Source organism: Theropithecus gelada, chromosome 8 (assembly GCF_003255815.1).
Source record: "Theropithecus gelada isolate Dixy chromosome 8, Tgel_1.0, whole genome shotgun sequence".
NCBI lineage: Eukaryota > Metazoa > Chordata > Mammalia > Primates > Cercopithecidae > Theropithecus > Theropithecus gelada.
Window position 1 is genome coordinate 3,462,047 of NC_037676.1, and position 17,665 is coordinate 3,479,711.

The 17,665-nt window shown below is 45.7% G+C and overlaps 1 protein-coding gene across 1 annotated transcript in view; it reads right to left on the reverse strand.

Annotated features, from left to right (window-relative positions):
• The window catches only part of ERI1 (exoribonuclease 1), a 94,635-nt gene that overhangs the window by 37,199 nt on the left and 39,771 nt on the right, over nucleotides 1–17,665 (reverse strand). The gene's annotated exons all lie outside the window — the stretch shown is intronic.

Consider the following 17,665-nt stretch of genomic DNA (forward strand, 5'->3'; position numbering starts at 1 on the left):
CTAGATTCCTAACACTTGTTTTGCAAACCACAAATTAGTTAACAACTGTGATTTCTAAACTTGGACCTCAAAAGTGATGGAGTCTGTGAGCTACGTGCTGGGTCTTCTAGGTGGCGATTGGAGTTGTTGCCAATCCCTGGTGGGTTTCATTCTGCAATTACAAGTTGTATGAGGCAGCACAGCCCAGAGCTGGGCAAAGCACCTGAAAAAAATAAGTGGCTAACACGTACACAGGAGCCAGGCACAGTGGCTCACGTCAGTAATCCCAGCACTTTGGAAGGCTGAAGCAGGAGGATCACTTGAACCCAAGAGGTCAAGGCTACAGTGAGCAGTGATTGCGCCACCATACTCCAGCCTGGGCGACAGAGCGAGACCCTGTCTCAAACAAAACAAAAAACAAAAAAAAAACAGGCCAGTGTGGTGACTCAGGCTTGTAATCCTAGCACTTTGGGAGGCCGAGGCAGGCAGATCACTTGAGGTCAGGAGTTTGAGATCAGCCTGGCCAACATGGCAAAACCCTATCTCTATAAAAAACACAAAAATTAGCCAGGTATGGTGGTGCCCCCTGTAGTTCCAGCTACTTGGGAGGCTGAGGCAGAAGAATCACTTGAACTTGGAAGACAGAGGTTACAGTGAGCCGAGATCTCACCACTGCACTCTAGTCTGGGTGCACAGCAACACTTTGTCTCAAAAAACCAACAGACAATTACATGGGGAAAGTGTTCCTGTGTAATTGATGGAATAGTCAAAATTGACGGGTAATCCAAAGTGTTTGATTACATCAAAAGTAATCAGGGAAGTATTTATCAAATCAATACAACCATTTTTCAGCTACTACGTTGGTAAAAGTTTTTAAAAACTATAATAATGCTGGCAAAGGAACGAAAAAAATGTACCTTTAGACCTTGCCTTTTAGAAAACAGAGCCCTCTGCAAAGTTATTTGAAAAATGGACCAAAAGCCTTAAGATGTTCAGGAATTAATTTGTGGGAATTTACCCTAAATTTGGAAACATCTTTATGGACAAATATTTTATTTACAGATGCCTTTATAAAAGCCAAACTTGAAAGCAACCTATATGACTGGCCATAGAACATGGTTAAGTGAACTATACATGGCTCATTACCTCGATCCTGTTTTTAGTGACTCATTAATAGTTTAACAATGTAGGAAAGTCCTAATGTGATGCTATATAACCCCTTACCCCAACAGATTAGGGGAAAAAGGTCAAATAGCAACAGAGGTAGGAGCAGGACAGAGCTGGTGCTCCTGCATTCTCTGACTTCAGGGAGTGCCCCATCCATCTGATCCCAAATCCCCGAAGACAGTGTCTTCCGCTTCCGGCGGAGCTGGGCATCACAGCTCCAAGGCCCAAAAACCTTTCCATTTCCCAACTCTTCTTCACCATGCCTCCTCTAAGCTCCAGGAACCCATAGCACATAGGCACCCTGTGAGATCTCAGAGCTTCTGAGGAACGTGTATGAATTAGGATCCAGAGTAACAATGTTGGAGCTCAGAAAGTGATGCCCCAAAGTGAAGGCCTTAGGAGTGAAGTTTCTCTCTGACCTTCCCCTGCCTTTCTGTCTCTTGTCCCTCATTCTTCCCTGAGGCAAGCCATAGAAACTGGTAATCCTCTTCCCCAAGGCGGGCCATAGAAACCAGAACCCCTTTCCCTCAAAGCCTTAAAAATATTCCTCTCTTGGCCAGCCTGGCCAACATGGCAAAACCCCATCTGTACTAAATATACAAAAAATTAGCCAGGCATGGTGGTAGGCACCTGTAATCCCAGCTACTTGGGAGGTTGAGGCACCAGAATGGCTTGAACCAGGGAGGCAGAGGTTGCAGTGAGCCAAGATTGCACTACTGCACTCCAGCCTGGGCAACAAAAAAAAACATTACTCTTACCTTCCCCCACATTTCAATGTATCAGCTGCTCATAAATAAAGCCCCTCATTCCAGAGGGGGTCCTGCCCTACACCAAGGAAGAAGAAATGCTGCAACCCAGAGGCCAACAAGAATCTGAACAGGCAAGCCTGGCTAGGTCTCCCTATTCAGTTTATTACCATCAGCTCTGTTAAATCAAGTCTCCTAAAGCTCTCTCCTTACATATATTTTTTTTTTTGACACGGAGTCTCGCTCTGTCGCCCAGGCTGGAGTGCAGTGGCCAGATCTCGGCTCACTGCAAGCTCCACCTCCCAGGTTTACGCCATTCTCCTGCCTCAGCCTCCCAAGTAGCTGGGACTACAGGTGTCCGCCACCTCGCCCGGCTGGTTTTTTGTATTTTTTAAATAGAGACAGGGTTTCACCGTGTTAGCCAGGATGGTCTCGATCTCCTGACCTCGTGATCCGCCCGTCTCGGCCTCCCAAAGTGCTGGGATTACAGGCTTGAGCCACTGCGTCCGGCCTCTCCTTACATATTTTAAGTTTGACCTAAAGTACCTCATGAACTATACCTGAATGGAGTTGTAAACAGACTGTAGTTTACTCTTGTGCCAATCACCGAGTTTTGGCCAATCAAATGTGGCCAACTGTTTAAATTGCATTCAAATAAGGCAAACACTAAGCTATAACCAATCTTCCTGTGTCTCTGTGCCTCACTTCCATTTTCTGTATGTCACTTTCTTTTTTCTGTCCACAAATCTTCCACCACGGGGCTGTGCTGGAGTCTCTGAGCCTCCTCTGGCTCAGGCGGCTGCTGATTCGCGAATTGTTGTTTCCTCAATTAAACTCTGTGAAATTTAATTCAGCTGAAGTTTTTCTTGTAACAGTTTATACCCTTTTTGTCCAATCACATTTCTATTTATTATGTGTTTATTTAATTTATTTATTTATTATTTATTTTTGACACAGAGTCTTGCTTTGTCACCCAGGCTGGAGTGCAATGGCGCGATCTCTGCTCACTGCAGCCTCGACATCCCGGGTTCAAGCGATTCTTCTGCTTCAGCCTCCTGAGTAGCTGGGATTACAGTTGCCCGCCGCCACCGCGCCTGGCTAATTTTTGTATTTTTAGTAGAAATGGGGATTTGCCATGTTGGCCAGCCTGGTCTCAAACTCCTGGCCTCAAGTGATCCGCCCCCCTTGGCCTCCCAAAGTGCTGGGATGATAGGCGTGGGCTATGGTGCCTGGCCCAATCACATTTCTACATGGCTGTCCCTGCTTCCTTGACCCTAAATGTAAACATGGATAGGTTACTCTGGGTCTTTGGGTCTTTATCCTGAAGCCTCTTGTGCCACATAAAACGATGATCAAATGCATTTATTGTGCTGTTTCCTTGGTAACCTGTCTTTTGTTGTAGGGGTGTCAGCCATAAGCCTTACGATGGGGAGGAAAGGGATCACTCCCTTTCTGACTCCACAATCCTCACTTCAGTTACATAATGAATAGAAACAAAAATGTAAGAATAGAAGTATGAAAAAGAGAAGAAATGTATTTGTAGAAAAGGAAAGCTGAATCCCACAAAAAAGTGCAACAGAATAGGATTAAATGGGTACATAACTGATGTGTTTTGATGCGGATCATTTAGCCCTCACAACTGTTTTCTAATGGGAGCCCGCCATACAGATAAGTCCAAAAATAGGTTATTTAAAATGTGCTCTAAAACACCATTCCCACTACAGTTTATATCACCTTTGATGTACTCAATCCCATGATGTTACTTTTACATGGTAAGAGAGTTGGACCAGCTGTGGGGAATTTCAGCAGAATAAATCACAAATCTGATCAACTTCATATGTGAATGTGGAAATGGGAGTTGGTTATCACACCCCGTAGCCTATCAGGCCTTAGAACTCTGCGTGCCGCAGGGTGTGGTTTAGCCACCTATCACAGATATACTTCCTTTCACTTCCAAACAATCTGTTGAATGCCACGAAAGAAAGGAAGAAAGCAGAGAAATAGAAATACTATACTCTGTTATCAATGATTTCAACGTGGTTCTCTGGAGGCAATAGAGGACTTGGCTACTTTTCAGAAGAGAATTCTTACAATCAGTTCCTCCAAAGTTGTTATGGTTTCAACGTCAATTCTCTAACATTCACTGGGTGTCCTACAGTTCAGTTCTGGTACTATCTGGAGTTACCGTCATGTCCCACAAATTAAGGGCTCAGTTCCATAAAACGTCCAGGGCCAGTGGGGTCCCCAGGCTACCTGCACTTCTACCTGGCTGACTATAAATTCAGGAGTTTCCATGACTGCATCAGGTTCATTAATAGACTAGAGTGACTCATAGAACTCAACAAAGCACTGTATTGATGATTCATGTACAGTTTCCTATAAAGGATACGACTCAAGAACAGCCAAATGGAAGAGACACATAGGATGAGGTATGGGGCTAGTGGCTGGGGTGTGGAGCTTCCGTTCCCTCTCTGGGCATGCCATCCTCACAGGACATCATGAGCTCACCAACCCAGAAGCTCCTGGAAGCTTGTTGCTCAAGAGTTTTTATTGAGGCGTTATGACTTAGGCATCATCAGTTAAATCATTAGCCATTGGCTGGGCGCGGTGGCTCTTGCCTATAATCCCGGTACTTTGGGAGGCCAAGGCAGGCGGATCACTTGAGGTCAGGAGTTCGAGACCAGCGTGGCCATCATGGCGAAACCCCAACTCTACTAAAAATACAAAAATTAGTCAGGTGTGGTGGTGTGCGCCTGTGATCCCAGCTACTCAGGAGGGTGAGGCAGGGGAACCGCTTGAACCCAGGAGGCAGAGGTTGCAGTGTGCTGAGATTGTGCCATTGCACTCCAGCCTGGGGGACAGAGCAAGACTCTGTCTCAAACAGAAACAAAAACAAAAATAAATAAATAAATAAATCATTAGCCACTAGTGATCGAACTCAATCTCCAGTTCTCCTCTTCTCTCCAGCAGTTGAGGGGTGGAGCCCAAAGTTCCCACCCTCTAATCATAAGCTTGGTCTTTGTAGTGTGGCCAGCCTCTCTCTTGAAACTGTTTAAGGACCCACCCTGACTCGCCTCAATAGCATAAACTTAGTTATGATCAGAAAGGATTAATGAATAACAAAAGACATTCCAACCACTCAGAAATTTCCAAGGGTCTTTGATGCTCAGTGCCAGGAGTCAGGGATAAAGACCAAACCTATTTTTTATTACACCATAGTTCTGAAATGTGTTTTCTGGGTAAATCTCTTTATTGCAGTTTCCTTAAATGTATCCCGAAGCTAACATATTTAACCTCTTTGCCAACTGTGACCCAGTTCTGTGTGCAAAAGATGCCCCTTCATATATGTGCACTTAGCGTGTTCCTTGATTCGTTCACTGATAATAGTGGTATATGCTGCTTACCCAGAATGCTGCTGGTGTCAGTGTCAGTACATTGCCAGAATCCCAGAAGACTCAGTGCTCTAGGAGAGTTCAACCAATTAGCACAAGAATAGAAGGTGACTGTTCTCACACTAGTGGAGTTTGTCCAGTTCTTTTGGTAGCAAGAGACACCTGACTCAATTTTGCTTAAAGAGGATTTATTGGAGCGGGGTGGGGGAAGTCTATCTAATCCTATACATGGACACGGAAGAATGGAAGAAAGCAGAGAACTAGAACACAGAGAGAGACAAAAACGCTGCCAGGAAGGGTACTAGGAGCAGTAGCTGAAACTCACAGAGAACATCCCATAGAGAACAAGCCCCAAGTTTTAGCCTCGTGCAGACCAGTGTAACAAGAGCTAACACAAATAGGTCAATACAATAATGGCTAACATTTATTGAGTGGTTATTATTCACTAAACACTATTTTAAGCACTTTATAAACATTAATTCTTTCATTTCTCACCATGACCCTATGAGATCTGGGCTGGCATGCCCCTGTTTAACAGAGCAAGGTCACTTATTTAGTGGCATGGCATCTGAGCCTGGGGTCTCAATCCTTACACCATACTCACTCTCTAAGGATGGCTAGAAAATGACTCTGCAGCTACAGTCTGAATTTTAAGCAATTATGGTCAAAATGACCGAAAATTCTCATAAGTGAGTGCATTCACTTGAGAAAATAAAGTGATCATTCAAACTCATACTTAAGGAAAATGTATAACTAATAGGACACTTACCAAGATCTAAATGTACAAACTCAGAAGAACAAAAGAAGTGGTTCTAGGCAGGACCAAGAGGAAGGCACTTCCCTTAGTTGTGCTTCTTTTTTTTTTTTCTTTGAGACAGGGTCTCAACTCTGTCACCCAGACTGGAGTGCAGTGGCGCAGTCTCGGCTCACTGCAACCTCTGCCTCCTGGGTTCAAGTGATCCTTCCACCTCAGCCTCCCAAGTAGCTGGAACTACAGGCGCACGCTACCACGCTCAGCTAATTTTTGTGTTTTTAGTAGAGATGTAAGTTTCACCATGTTGGCTGGACTGGTCTCGAACTCCTGACCTCAAGCAATCTGCTCGCCTCAGCCTTCCAAAGTGCTGAGATTACAGGCATGAGCCACCATGCCCAGCCCTTAGTTATGCTTCTTAAAAACACCTCCAATTTGAGCATGTTAACAATCTCAGCCCCCTCACCATGTGATGCCCTGAGCCACCTCAGGACTCCACAGAGTCCCCACCAGCAACAAGGCCCTCATCAGACGCAGTCCCTCAACTGTGGGCTTCTCAGCCACCATACTGTAAGAAATAAACTCCTTTTCATATGTGTGTGTGTGTGTGTGTGTGTGTGTGTGTATACACACACACACATATATATATAAAAATATATTTAAATGCCTCTGATTCCCTATGGGAAAGTAATATAATTAATACCAGAACTAATATCTATCATACCCACTTTAAATAGTAATTTTGCCAATAACTCCAGTTCATTCCATAGTCCAAGTTTTGTTACTTTCAGCTAATTCTTTCTGCTATCATTTTAAACTCCAGAATAAAGAATCCACCTCCAAAGATCATTAAAGTTCAGTCTCAAAACCAGATGAACCAGCCCAGGCAAAGAAATGAGCCCACTGAAAGAACAATGCCCTAACAAAGCTCATTTCCATCCGAAGGTGCTGCCCTGAGTCACTTTTGCACCCTTCTTATCTCTTTGATCCCCACAACAGAAGAGCAATGGGAATGATACTGTTACTCTTATGGCATAAAGAAGGAAGAGGCCCAGAGTTGCGATGGGATAGACCTAAGTTCCAACAGCTAACAAGTCCTGAAGCTGAGACCAGAATCCAGGCTTCTCCATTCCTTCTGTAACTCTGGCTCATTTTAGTGACAATTTCCCAGATTTTATATTAATAAGCATCAAAGCTCACTGGCTTGGCCTAACCCCTGGTGACTTACCAGGGAGCAGTGAAATGTGAGGACTCAGACAAGAACAGACCTAGAACAGACCTAGAAAATCTTTGTTTTTTGCTTTTTGTTTTCTTAAGACGGAGTTTCACTCTTGTTGCCCAGGCTGGAGCGTAACGGCGCGATCTCAGCTCACTGCAACCTTGACCTCCTAGGTTCAAGTGATTCTCCTGCCTCAGCCTCCCAAGTAGCTGGGATTACAGGCATGCACCATCACGCCCAGCTAATTTTGTATTTTTAGTAGAGACGGGGTTTCACCATGTTGGCCAGGGTGGTCTCGAACTCCTGACCTCAGGTGATCCGCCCACCTCCACCTCCCAAAGAGATAGAATTACAGGCGTGAGCCATTGCACCCAGCCTTGACCTAGAAAATCTAATAGTAAGGTGAAAATAACTGTCTTTTTTTTTTTTTTTTAGCACTTAGAATGTACCAGGCACTCTGTAAAGTGCCTTACATACATTCTACCTCATTTATCCTTAAAACATCACTGTGAGGGGTATAGTATTAGCTCTATCTTACAGACGAGGGAGCCGAAGGTTAATCAGGTTAATTTACCAAGGTAACAGTGAGTAATCCTGTATGATGGGGAGGTGTGTGTTCAGGTCTAGAACTTATCCCAGCCAAGTGAATCAACAGAGACAGGAACTCTGCAGGCTGCCCTTGGCATGGGCTGATGGTCATGCACTCAATTTGCCTTCTCTGGGCATGGCTGTCCACTGTCCCTCTCTCCTCACCTGCGGCGTCTGAATGACCAGGTTATCTCTCCATTGACGTCTTCTCTTTGATACAGAAACCCCATCTGGCCTTGGGGAGGCCTAGTGTTCTTTTCTTTTGAGGGGAGGTGGGGTTGTGGGGGCTACAGGAGGAGGCCTAGTATTCTGATACTTTTCAAAGGGTGTGCTTCTGAGCCATCCCCTGCCTCAATGCAGAAGGATCACCAAGTCAAACGTTGTTTAAATCCTTTACAGTGGGGCACACAATTTAAGAAAAATAATATTTTCATGCAATATTTTTTAAAAGTCAAAGTTAATGCCAAAAAATCCACAAAATTCAAATAAAGACAGGATCCAAAGGTCTACTTGCAGGACTCACCCCACTCCCCTCACCCCAACCTCAGCCCTGTCGGATGCTATCCATATTTCAACACTTGACATTGACATTTTTTTCACCATGAATGTTTTTGCATTAATTTTGCCCTTTTTTTTTGGAGACTGAGTCTCGCTCTCTCGCCCAGGCTGGAGTACGGTGGCGCGATCCCGGCTCACTGCAACCTCTGCCTCCTCAGTTCAAGCGATTCTTTTACCTCAGTCTCCTGAGTAGCTAGGATTACAGGCTCCTGCCACCACACCCGGCATTTTTTTTTTTTTTTGAGACGGAGTCTCGCTCTGTCGCCCAGGCTGGAGTGCAGTGACCGGATCTCAGCTCACTGCAAGCTCCGCCTCCCGGGTTTACGCCATTCTCCTGCCTCAGCCTCCCGAGTAGCTGGGACTACAGGCGCCCACCACCTCGCCCGGCTAGTTTTTTGTATTTTTTAGTAGAGACGGGGTTTCACCGGGTTAGCCAGGATGGTCTCGATCTCCTGACCTCGTGATTCGCCCGTCTTGGCCTCCCAAAGTGCTGGGATTACAGGCTTGAGCCACCGCGCCCGGCCACACCCGGCATTTTTAGTAGCGACAGGGTTTCACCATGTTGGCCAGGCTGGTGTCAAACTCCTGACCTCAGGTGATTCACCCACTTCAGCCTTCCAAAGTGCTGGGATTATAGGCGTGAGCCACTGTGCCTTGCTGCCCTTTGTAAAGATGGCATTCAAACATTATTTATGTTGATGGCTGAGTTTACATCTCACTCACCTCCACCTATCTTGGTCCTGGACTGGGTGCATAAAGAACTGAATGATGGCCGAATGTGATGGCTCACACCTGTAATCCCAGCACTTTGGGAGGCCGAGGTGAGAGGCTTTTTGAGCCCAGGAGTTCAAGACCAGCCTGGGCAACATAGCAAGACCCCCATCTCCACTAATAATAATAATAAAAATAATAGTAATTAGCCAGGGGCACGTACCTGTGGTCCCAGCTACTCGGGAGGCTGAGGCGGGAGGATCACCTGAGCTAAGGAGGTTGAGGCTGCAGAGAACTCTGATTGCACCACTGCACTCCAACCTGGACAACAGAGCAAGATTCTGTCTCAAAAAAAGGACAGAATTATGACAGTGGGCTTTGATTTCCAGTGGACCTTTTTCCCGTGTCCTTCCCTGCCTCCTTCACACATCAACTGTTATCTGCTGGCCCCACCAGAAAAGCGACCAGTGACCGCCTGGTGCACACAGTTTACAGCTGGACAACGCCTCACTCCACCAGGCCCTGGGGGAGATGGAGGAAAGGAAAAGTCTTCTCCGTTTTCCACCAGAGCCGTAGGAGGAGTCTGGCTGTCTTTCTTCTTCTTAAGGACACTTTTTAAACCATCAGTTGAGTAATGTGCCAGGAGGGAAATTCCTATCTTGAACCCTCACATCAGTGCTGACATGTAATTCTAATTATTGAACTCCCATCACTGCTTCTCTAATGCAGTGATTTTCAATCTTTAAAAACACAAATCCCTATGCCCAAGCTGCTCTCAGATCGATGAAGCAAACCAGTGCCTCCAGAGGTGACAGCCCAGCGTCTGCGCTGGTCGCAGCTTCCTCGGTGACTCCAGTATGCAGACAAGGTGGAGAACAGTTGCTTTAGAGAAAGACTGGGTTTTGCTTTTCTTCACTCAGGTGTTGTGGCCCTTCCCAGAGGACAATGGCAGGAAAGGCTGTAGAGTCTGAGGGACCTAGGTTCAATTCCTGGCTTTCCCACTTACTGGCTTTGTGGCCTTGGACAAGATAGTTGACTTCTGTTTCCTCAGCTGTGCTGTGGACATAATAACAGAATCTCCCTCTTGGACTTGTTTGAAGAGATCAAGCCAAAGCATCTGGAACATCTGGCATGGTGCCTGGTGGGCGTGTGTGCACCCGTGCACCCCAACACACAGCGTGCGCAATTAGTATTAGCAGTTATGAATTCCCGTCTTCAAACAAAATGATAGGAAGTCCAATTAATAAACAGGTAAAGGTGGAATTGCTCTGTTTGAAGCGGAGGGTAGGGACAGACGCAAGCCCCACTCTACCTTTCTTTCTTTTTAAGAGACAGGGTCTCCCTCTGTTGCCCAGGCTGGAGTGCAGAGGTGCAATCACAGCTCACTGCAGCCTCAAACTCCTGGGCTCAAACCATCCTCCCATCTCAGCCTCCTGAGTAGCTGGGACTACAGATGTGTACCTGTAGTACAGGCATGTAAAAATTAGCCTGACTAATTTTTTTTTTTTTTTTTTTTTTGAGACGGAGTCTGGCTCTGTAGCCCAGGCTAGAGTGCAGTGGCCGGATCTCAGCTCACTGCAAGCTCCGCCTCCCGGGTTCACGCCATTCTCCGGCCTCAGCCTCCCGAGTAGCTGGGGCTACAGGCGCCCGCCACCCCGCCCGGCTAGTTTTTTGTATTTCTTAGTAGAGACGGGGTTTCACCGTGTTAGCCAGGATGGTCTCGATCTCCTGACCTCGTGATCCACCCGTCTCGGCCTCCCAAAGTGCTGGGATTACAGGCTTGAGCCACCGCGCCCGGCCTAGCCTGACTAATTTTTAAAACATTTTTTATAGAGACAAGGTCTTGCTATGTTGCCCAGGCGGGTCAGGTGACATTTGCTGCTTCCGAACTTCTGCAGCCCGTTTCCCATCTCCTGGTGGCAAGCATCTGCCAGCCAGCTGACTGGCTAGGCCCAGGGACCACTCTGTGGCCACAGGAGTGAGCAGAGCAGGGCTACTTGGCCTACGTGGCTTTCTGGCCGCAGGCTGATGAGTGGAGTAAGCCACCACTAGCTGAGCTCACCACCCACCCGAAAGGCACTGCTATAAACTCCCTGTCCCCAGCTGGATGAATGGCTCTGTTTGGTTTTCAGGTGTGGGATGGTGGCTAGAGGCCGGAACGTGTTTCCTAAGCAGGTGAATATCTAAGTGCCCTGTGCAGGAAGACCCTCGGGGCATGCTGGTGTGGCAAGGAGTGCTCCGTCTGGGAAAGAGCAGCTTGCCCGTTTTCCCTTTTGGGAACAGCTGTGCTTTATTCGTTTCTTGGGCAGTGTTGATTGTTTCTGCCATATGCTAAAACCTAACAGGTCAAAACTCTCAGCCCAGTTCACAGACCTCTGCCAGCCTCTGGCTGATTACGAGGGTGAGGCAGAAGGTGCAGGCTGCAATCAGCGTGAGTGAGATTGGCTCTGCCTGGAGCTCACCTGTGCCACAAAACTGACTGTATTTCCTCTTCCCGGGGGGAGGCCGATGTGGGCCCTGCTTGTGAGAGTGGAGCTTCCACGGCTTCATTTCTTCCCATCAATACAGCATCTTGAATTTCTTTTTTCACAAGGGGATATTCTTTGGACCAAGCTAATAGCTGCATAAACAACTCAACAGTCAAAGTGTTTTTGTTTTTTCCTCCCTGAGCAAGAGCTCATTTCCAGAGTTGTTTGGGGACAAAGTTGATATTTCAAAACTAGCATGTTTAAAGTGTGTCCCTTCATTGTTCTTTAGGGATGCTATTTGAGTAACAGTCATAGTCACTGGGCTCTTTAATTGCAAGTAACAGAAACCAACTTGTGCTGGCCTTAGCCGGAGAGGGGAATTTGTCATAGAAATAAAGGAGCGTCTCATGGAAGCAAGGAGAGGAGTGTGGCCGTGTGCAGCGTGGCCTCAGGAACTGGAGAAGCCTCGGGCCACTCTGCCTTATCTCCTCTAGGCAGCCTCGCATACGTGCTGCTCAGGTCTCTCTCTGCTGATTGGCTCTCACTGCCAGGCTGCAAGGAGAAATGTCACTGTCACTGGGGGGGCGCACTCATCACTGCCACTCAAGAGATGTGCTCAGAAGAATTAGCATCTTTCAGAACTGATTCTCAGGAAAAAGAACCTCATTGGTCAGATTCCATCGGCAACGCCCATGGTGATGGCTGATGGCCCAGTGGGGGTCCTCTCAGTCAAGGTTTCCAGATCTGTCTGAGGATCACAGTTACCTCTGGGAATTTGTTTTTTTAATTTAATTTTTTTAATTATTTTTTTTCTTTAACACAGGCCCAGCTCCACCCCCTAGAATCTCTGAGTGGAGTCTGGGACTCTGTATTAAAAATTCATCTATAAATATGGCCACACGCAGTGGCTCACGCCTGTAATCTTAACACTTTGCAGGGCTGAGGTGGGCGGATCACTTGAGGTCAGGAATTCAAGACCAGCCTGGCCAACATGGTGAAACCCCATCTCTACTAAAAATACAAAAATATTAGCCGGGTGTGGTGATGCATGCCTGTAATCCGAGCTACTCAGGAGGCTGAGGCAGGAGAATCACTTAAACCCAGGAGGTGGAGGCCACAGTGAGCCGAGATTGCACCACTGCACTGGGTGACAGAGTGAGACTCCATCTCAAAAACAAAACAACAACAACAAAAAAAACTCTATAGATTCTGATGATAAATTAGATTTATTTATATTTTAATACAAATAGGGGTCTTGATATGTTACCCAGGCTGATCTCAAATTCCTGGGCTCAACTGATCCTCCTGCCTTGACCTCCCCAGTAGCCGAGATTACAGGCATGAGCCACCATGCCCAGGGTAAATACATTAGATTTGAGAGCCACTGAAACACGGTTTTTGGTATCCATGAATGTTTCTACTAAAGTTTAATGAGAGCCTGCTTGTTAAGCTATCTATTTGTGGAGGCTAGACCTATACGGCTGGAGTGAGCAATTCGTTTCAGTGCAAGTATATGTGAGTGGGATGGGGAAGTCCCTACAGCACTGGCTGCAGAACCAGTCTAGTGGAAATCTGAGAAGCCAGCTCAGGGCTGAATGTAATATTACTACTCTTAAGAGCTTCGTGGTCAGGACTCTAAGACAAGATTTCAGAACAGTTCTCGCCACGTGAAATCTGGCTCAGTGTTAGCCAAGAAGATGCTGCAGGTGTGGCAGGTCAGGGTTAGAGTCAAGGACAGGTTTGGAATCTCTATTTTCACACTGAGGAAAAGGAGAACCCCACTGGGAAAATACCGCCTTGGAGAGTCCAGTGGTGTTCAATGTTCCTGTGTTTTTATTTCTTCAACATGCTGAGTCTGCTGCTTGGTAAAAGATTGCTTCTCTTTCTAATATCATTGATTTGTTCTTTAAGGCTTAGCTTATGTTTCCAACTGAAGGAGCCCTCTTTGACCCCCTAGTCCATTAAGCTTTGCTTCTGCTCCTATACTGTCCTCTGTGTACTTTGGCCACATCATGGATTGTAATTATTTCTCCATCATCTTCAGTTGATGATGGGTAGTTGGCAATTTGGTAACTAGATCTACTTGTAGGGGGGCCAGTGTGAACTCCCCTACTGAACTGACACAGTGATGTGCCTGCTGGCCTGGCCCCTGGCTTCCCCTCTGTTCCTCACATCCTCCTTATTCCCACACCAAAGTCACCTTGCTTCTTTCAACAATCTCAACACCATTCCAGGATCTGGGACCACTTATCCCCTAATCACAGAAAATTGAAGGAGCTCTAGACTTGTTGCCCTGCATCCAGCATGCCGTGCTAACAAGGACATCCTTTCGCACCATGATGAATTTTGAAGATGTTTTATTTGAAGATGTTTTATCTTACTCTATGATTCAGTTATAATTCACTAGGCATGATTCAGATGATATCCCATTTAACTCCTACAACAACCCTATAAAGAGTTTTGTAAGGAAAATTGGGAGCTCATAAAGGTTAAGTAACTTGCTGAGGTCCCACCACCAGCAAGTCTCAGAACTAAGATCTAAACCCAGATCCAATTCCAATCTCTTATAGCCTTAAACACCATGCTACAGGCCTCTTTTGAAACTTACTTTACATTGTGAACTATCTTTCCCTGCTTATGCCTTATTTTCTCAATTAGAATTAAATATTCAGTAAATATTTCTTTGTTGAATATAAACAATACAATTGTGGCCTGTAGTCCCAGCTACTCAGGAGGCTAATTATTCATAATTGAGTCACAAAAGCGTCACAAAAGCTGGGCTTGAAATTGGGTGGTTGGGGGAGGGTGCTGCATACACAGGTTTCTCCCTGATATATCACCTACATATCTGAGCCACACAAAAACACACTCGTCGCTCGTCTTAAAGGTGGGAGTTTCAAGAAGACACACGTGTTCTAAAGAATGTCAGAAATGGTTTGCATCAATTATACATGAAGAAGTAGAAATAACACTTTAAAAACAAATCAGAATTATGTACCCCATTCCACAGTCAAGCATGGTTCCAAGGCTAGAAACCCAAAGAGATGTACTTAGACATAAGAATAGAATCAAACACAAGCTATTCCAATGGCAGCGATGAAGCGCCCACAGCCAGGAAGCGCCGCCACACCTTTCTTCTCCAGAGCCTTGCAGACTGCAGAGCGTGCCCCGGGGAACATACGGCGCTGCGCACGGGAGCATGCAGGGTAACTGACTCAAGCAAGTGCAGGTACAGGTTGAGCATCCCTTCTCTGAAATGCTAGGGACCAGAAATGTTTCAGATTTTGAATTTCCTCAGATCTTGGAATATTTGCATTGTATTGATATTTATTCGTTGAGCATCACTAATCTGAAATCATGACAACACTCAAAAAGCTTCAGATTTTGGATCGTTTCTGATTCTTGGACTAGGGATTCTCAACCTGTATTACCTCCTCAAAGCATAAGACTTCCCTCCAGCTTTGTCAGCTAACTTTCATTCTAGATACAAAGACCCATTGCATCCAGGCTTCCTCCACGGGAATAAAGCTCCAGAAGGCCTGCAGTGTGACAAAGGATGCTACCTCCTCATAAGCACCCCCAAAGAACAGGGAACTGGCAGATTCGAGTATAATGGGAAGGTGTTCCCTGACTTGAGTGACACAAGAGTAGGCTGTGTGTTTGCTGGAGGCAGGAGAGGGGTTAGTAGGTGAGGAAATAAACACCTGTTTGTTTCTTAATGTATAAAATTTAAAACACTGGTGACACCTATGAAATCCAGGAAATTGGAACTCAAAAGAGAAGTCAGGGCAATAGATTTTAGGAACCTTTTGCAGAGAAGGGAATAGTTGAAATCTTGTGTGCCACAGGGAGAAATTATCACAGAGTTAGGACCAAGGACACAGCGTATGAAACATTCTGGGTGAGGCATTCTGGCTCTGCAGCCCCCAAGTTCCTTCTCTTCTCTTTACAGAGATTTCTCTTGGCCTTGAGAAATTCCTAATGCTTATCTTATTCTACTGTATCTCATTGCTTTCCCCCGGAGGGTTTGGTTTGTTCTTGCTTTTCCAGTTGCTTGAGGTACACTGTTAGGTTGTTCATTTAAAAATCTCTTGGCCAGGCACAGTGGCTCATGCCTGTAATTCTAGCACTTTGGGAAGCCAAGGCAGGAGGATCACCCAAGGTCAGGAGTTCAAGACTAGCCTGGTCAACATGGTGAAACCATGTCTCTACTAAAAATACAAAATTAGCTGGGCGTGGTAGTGCATGCCTGTAGTCCCAGCAACTCGAGAGGCTGAGGCAAGAGAATCTCCTGAACCCAGCAGGCGGAGGTCGCAGTGAGCTGAGATCACACCACTGCACTCCAGCCTGGGCAACAACAGTGAAACTTGAAAGAGAAGAGAAGAGAAGAGAGAAGACAGAAAAGAGAAAGAGAGAGCGAGAGCGAGAGAGAGAAAGAGAAGGAAATCTCTCTAGTTTTTTAATGTAGCCATGTATTGCTATAAACTTGCCCTCAGTACTGTTTTTGCTATGTCTCATAGGTTTTGGTACATTGTGTTTCTACTTCATTTGTTTCAAGGAAGTTTTAAATCTCATTCTTAATTTCTTCTTTCACCCACTGACCATTCAGGAGCATGTTGTTTAATTTGCATGTGTTTCTTTAGTTTCGAATGTTCCTTGTTATTGATGTTGTTTAATTCCCTTGTGGTCAGATATGATGCTTTATATTATTCCGAGTTTTAGAAAGTTCTTGAGACTTGTTTTGTGTCCTAACCTATGGTCAACCCTGGAGAATGTTCCCTGGGCTGATGAAAAGAATGTGTATGCTGCAACACACCTAATTTTTAAAAGCTCCCCCTCCCACTCTCCTATCAAATCATGAAGTGGGAGAATACAAGGAAGTCATCTGTAGTAAGGAACGTAGGATTTAACACAATTTTTACAACTTCAGGTTTCTTTATATTTTACCTGTTTCTCCTGAATTTCCAGAATCATCACTAATACATTGTTGCTTGGAATTCCCACATTTTTCTCACCAGACACACAGAATGAACAAAAGTCATGCTCGTTGTTCCCCCACTGTACTCTTCATGCATTTCAGGCAGGCTAGCAGAAGTGCAGAGTAATCGCTGAAACACTCAGCGGAGCAAGTGACTGGGGGCTCAGCTGTCTGCACTGAGAACTGTCTCATTACACTATACCTTGTATGCATGCAATTTCAGCAGGGCCCAGGACTGAGTAAGCACTAGACTGAGGAGGGAATAATGCTAACCCAGGTGTTACTGACATTATCAAAGGGCACTCAAAACGCTCGGTGCTGGCAGGCTGACGGAGAGGCTTTTCGACATGAATGAGGCAGGGGCAGGTTTGTGCTCCACTCTTTCTACAAAAGACTCAGCTTGTTTTCTCAGAGCTAAGGAAACCCTAAACAAGAACCGTATCAAATGTGGACTCACACACACACACACACACACTCTATTACTGATGAAAACATTTTACGAACATACAAAAATAACAGAAATTTTCAACACTTCGAACCAGAGGTCTTCATGTGGGATATGTCTCACCCTAGGGCCACCTCGAAACTTTCTAAAGGGTGCCTCAGCAAGGGGAATTTTACAGGATGACCTAATTAATGCGGAATTTAAGGTAATTCTGAGCTTTCATACAGCCCTCTAACAAAAGCAAACCCGTGGCATCCACGCTTTCTTCCGTTCTACAAAACAAAGACACCACTCACCTTCCCAGCCCACTTGGCACTGCTGCCCCAAGGCGGTAGCGAACACAGAGAACAGAGCAGAAGCCTCCTACCCGGAAAGGTCTCAAGTCAGCTTAAGGCTTTAAGGGCTTTGTGACTTTCCCTGTTCTAAACTTCTGTAAAGGGGGATTTAGAAATGGGGATGTTCGGAGACTTGTTAGGATATTCAAAATGTGAATATGTGGTAAAGTGACAGTAATGATTTTTATTGAACAAACTGGCCACTTCCCTCTCCAAGACTCCTGCCAAGAAATAAATCACTCTTGGTGGAGGTCCCACCAGCAAACAGCGGCAAGTATCAGTAAGAAATACTGAATGCTACAGACAGCTTTTCTTCTAAGTCACTTTT